The sequence below is a fragment of the Plectrocnemia conspersa genome, unplaced genomic scaffold, assembly GCF_051122295.1.
Source record: "Plectrocnemia conspersa isolate PC_06_02 unplaced genomic scaffold, ASM5112229v1 ptg000013l, whole genome shotgun sequence".
NCBI classification, from domain to species: Eukaryota; Metazoa; Arthropoda; class Insecta; order Trichoptera; family Polycentropodidae; genus Plectrocnemia; species Plectrocnemia conspersa.
This window is the reverse complement of record NW_028277177.1, coordinates 15,922,808-15,928,051: the sequence shown is the minus strand read 5'-3', so window position 1 is coordinate 15,928,051 and position 5,244 is coordinate 15,922,808.

Below are 5,244 nucleotides of genomic sequence, written 5' to 3'. Positions count from 1 at the left end.
TTTACTGATATTGTTTGTTAAGTGCCATATATTATTCAACTGAAGTTACGTAATGCTGTTTTAATCAACAGATTTTTAATTATTATGTCTAATAAAACAATAACTAATTTAATAATTTTCATTGACACTATTATTTAATTTTAGTGATTACAGTGGGAGCTGCAAAATAATATTTAGTATTATCTACAAAAATAAAAATTTATATTTTTTAAGATACAAATGTAAAAGCTTCAGCTATTTTAATTAAACAAGTCAATAAAATTGCGGTGTGATTATTGTTTTTAAATAATATAATCAAAATACTTAATAATTAATAATTATTAAACTCCTTCCACTGTACAGGGCCGCAACGGACGGTTGTTCGTGGCTGATAGTTAAGAAGTGGAGCTAGTAAGGCCCCTGGCGAAAATAAAATTAGCTTAGCCAGCCCTACTTATTAGTGTGCCTCGTTCCTCGTTTAGCCAACTGTTGAGTAATGCGTTCTGGTTAATGCGTGTGTATGTTATTTCAAAATTGAAATTTTGTGGATAGTATGTAATAGTACCGAAATTTAATTTTTGACAAAAGAGTATATTTTTTTTACAAAACTGCTAGCATATTAAAATATTTTTTATTCATGCTTAAGTTAGGCATTATCTAATTTAAAATATATTTGTACATAAATATGTTAAACACATTATTCAGTATAAAGTTAATGTTAAACCTGTCTCACTTGCGCTCGCTTTCTTGTGCCTCAGAATTATTATTTGTGAACAAATTTAAAACTATTGTTAAACCTAATAAATTTATCTTAAAATAATGAATTAAACAATTTTTGCCTAAATTTTTAATCGAATGAAAATGTAATAAAATCATTTAGGAGACTCTAGTGTCTAGTGTATAATTTTACCCATACCACTGTTTAGAGTCATAGTAGATGGGCGCATGTGTTCAGGGCCGGCTTAATTCAGTTCGCCCTACGCATTAGCAAGCACTGGTCATTAGCGAGTAACGCTCATTGTATATTAACAATTTTGATTATTAATATTTTGTATATAAATATAGCCCAATAATTTGATAGTTATTTGTGTAATGTCATCATAAATTTTTAAACATGCATTGTGTAGGTAAATAATTTTTCTCTGATATTTTAAGAAACTTGTTCTTTATTTTTTCTTGACACACATGGATTACATACAATATATTAGAATTTAAACATTGTTGATATTTCTTGCGCTTCTCTGATAAAATTTTTCCGCTTAAGCGATTTACATTGTAGACTCATTTTATTATTTTTGTGCATTTTTGCGAAGGAAACATAAAACGGCCCCAGGCAACCAATTTGTATACAACTTGATACAATTCTTAAAACTTTAGTTATATATTGAAACAAACCTTCGCCTTTTACCAAATAACCGAATCAATATGGTTTATAATATGTATTAGAAATGTGTTCGAAAGCGTCGATTATGAATGTCTTTTGATAGCAATAAGCGTTTTTGGGAATAAGAGCAGATTTGAACAAGTAAACTAATTCCTGTTAGATGTACGTATGTACATACATAATAATTTTAATATCAATCTTCTTGCACATCACCCTGCAGGCTACGTTCCTAGTCAAATTGAATCATGCCTTTTCATCCTAAGAAACCTCTAGTGTACAGTTCCATTTTCGGACTATGAAGCCTTAAGGCGTAACAAGCTTTCCTCGCGTAGGTCGTTGACGTCACTTGATATAGGTAGTACCCTTAAACGAAGCTAGCCCTCGGGGCGTATATCACATCCGCGATAATTATGGGGGCACGTGAAATTTGCTTGTAAACTAGCTGAAACTGATTATAGGAAAGTGTAATACCATACTACAAATTATGTACACGTGCCGAGTTTTGTATTTGCGACACAGAGGTGTGTTATATATAATATAAACAAGACGAACAAGGAATATAGCCCTCCTGAATTTTGGCAAGCCGCCCGGATATCCTCTGACCAGGGGAAGTATATCTTTGTTTTTTATTACAGTTCCGGTTTTGCCATATAGATTTATAACTACGTAGCGGAATTAGGTGGTCTAACAGTGCCGCAACAAGGTATTGTCGCATTAAAAATAAAACAGCTAATAAATAAAATTAAATAAATGTACAATTTTTAGATGATTTGTGATTTTACACTTGTTAAAGTTTTTTATTTAATATATTTAAATAATTAATAAAATAGTTATATATTTAATCTTAAAATCCAAAAGTTAATGTGTACATAATTATATCTATTTTTGATTATTTATTCGATTAAAAAATTACTTTCTCTTTAAATGTCGTATACTTAAGATATATTAAGTTTAAATATTATTGTATTGAGAGACAAAAACACAGTAAAATCATATTGTTAATTAATAAATCTAAGAGAAGTTTTTATATTACTAGAGAATAAATATACTCTAATCGAAATATAATATTATTTCTATATTTTCCGGTTTATGTAATAGCATAATAAAATTCTATTGTATATAGCATTACATTTGAAAATATATAAAATAAGGTATTCCGCAATTCGGCCGTATCGGTCAAAACCCGTGGGCTTTATCTTAATAGATAATCTATATTTAGTGAAGGTCTTCTCCGTACGTTGTGTCTTTCGTGCGGGCAGAAGGTCCAAGAATTTCCTGTAAAACAACAATCTCACGTATTTAGCAACGGCGAAATAAATTGAAAACACGGTAACATAGTCTTATCACGCAACTTTCCCTTTGACCCTAGCCTTATCAAAGGAAAGCCTCTCCCGTTTATCAGTCTATGGCCATCATCGTCACGTGCTTTTCCACTTTGTATCGGAAATTGGCGACAAATAAATCGGAGGGCTATTTCTCTCTGATCTCCTTCGCTGTCCTTTCCGTTTCCCACTAATTCTCACTAGTCTTCTATATGACTTATGATATAACAAAATACAGAATCTTATCACAAATTTATTTACCTAAATATTAAGCAATTTAATTACACCTCAATATACTATGATAAACCAACAATTATCATTTGGTGTACCACAAAGTTTTTATTATGGGCCTTTAAAGAAATATTGTATATAAATTCAAGGCCAGAACAGCGCAGTCCATCGTGTCTCAGACTAGTTACCCTGATACTGCGAATTCGAGCCACCGCATTAGTCTCGAATTTTTATTTATAAAAGTTTAATAAAAAAAACTGGCAATCTATACTAAATTTCACCGATTCCCGGACTTTCAGTCTAAGTGTTATTATTTACTTGTTGATATTTATTATGTCAGATTGACTTACCCAGTTGGTACAAATTTACCCTACTGTAGCGCATTGGGCTTACGCCTGTCAGGTTACAACGGAAAAATAAAAATATAATAGGATCTAAATTACTTGTTTTAATGATATAATTATACAGAATTAACAACAATTTAATTAGGATTTTGAAATATTGTAAATAATGTAAATGAGTTTTTAGGGTTAAATATGTGTTAAATAAGTTACTAGCTTGAGACGTTACGGACTACGCTATTCCATTATTTTAAAATTTATATTTGAAGATCCTGATCCTAGTGTCACGGTTATTTTTATGGGAGTTATCACGTTTTAAATGATATTATTGTGCAAAAATTTAAGTCAGTTAACATACAGTTTGTATAATTATTGTTATTCAACGTTTTTATTGCCTTATTTGTTTCTAAAGAACCAAGATGTCTCTGAAAATTTGATTGATCTCTGATAGCTAGACCAAGGTTGGCGTAAAGAGGGAAGCGGCTGCTTTCTGTCGATGTTTGCGTATACTCTTTTTAGTCCTAGTTTTGATGAACTCTTATGGATTCAAATTGATAAGTAACTGGTGGTTGTTTATGATAAAGGTTTTTTTTCAAAAGCAAAGCTTAGATTGTATAATTAAATTGTATTTTAATGGACATAATTTATATGGCATTTATAAATGCGTTTTTTATTGTAGCACAAAATAAATAAATTACAACCTAATAACTATTTTTAACCGATACATTTATAAAATATACGAGCGATTGGTTATATAAGATTTAATTTTTGCTTCGATGCAGAAAAACATATTTTTATAAAAATTAAATAAATGATTGACTCGAATTTATATTTAAGAAACATTAAAAAACTAGCAGTTTTTAATGCTTAATAAATCAACCCAATAAATCGTCATTGACTGACAAATGTAACTGAAGCATCTCGATCCAATGATCGAGATTTTTTTCTTTTTTTTTTGCATAAAGAATGCAATCAATGTTGTATTCTCTATGCAAAGAAAAAAAAAATTATATCAGACGATTAACCTTTTAATATATTTAGTGTTCTTAATATTTTTAGTATTACGTGGAATCTTTAAAGTACTTTTTACTGAACAATGATTTTTTTCTCGTCTTGTGTACTATACATTAGAAAAATAAAGTAATTTTAGAAAAAATAAATATTATATATATAAATGTTATCTTTCTTAGTATTATTGAATATATAAAGCAATTACAAAATTCCCAGAAATTTCCTACATCACATCACGTTTTGATAAAGCGATACAATATTTATAAACCTAACGCTATTAGAGAATAAACATCAGGTTTGCGGCACAATAGAGTGTATGATGTAAAGATATTTGATACATTATCGGCACAGGTTTTCATTTACGGGAATTATGTGTTATTTAATAATAGCGCCGTATCAAATTCAATATAATCTCCTTGACGATCGAAATTGGCACTCTCTCAGGTGTCTTTTGAAGACCCGGGTAAGTAGAAGAAGATAATTAAGCTCTTGATGAAAATAGGATGCGATTCAAGCGTCTCGTCTCGAAGCCTCCTTCTCCGTTAGCATACCTTATTTATTTTTCGGCTAATTAACATTTCGCTAATGGTTGCGTATCGATTAACAGCTACCAGACATATAGCCTTATCATTATCTTCATCCCAAAGGGATGGCAGTGGATGTTTATCTCCCGTTGCAAACTCCAACTCTCCGACGACGGCAATATCCATTTGCAAAGCTCGCAGCCAAACAATGCGAACATCGTGTTTATTATTATGGCTAGGGCCGTGTAATCTTTGCTGCTGAGTCTAAGAATCTTCCATTATCCGACGGCTTGTACCGCGTGCTGCAAATGGAAGGAATAGTTTCAAGATTCCAACATCACTATTCACAATGATAAGGCGTTCACAAAGGACCACCGCCGCGCTCGGGAGGCAACGCTCCTTCCACGCCATATTTGACAATATGTTTTTCGCGAAAAATTTTCAGTCTCAGA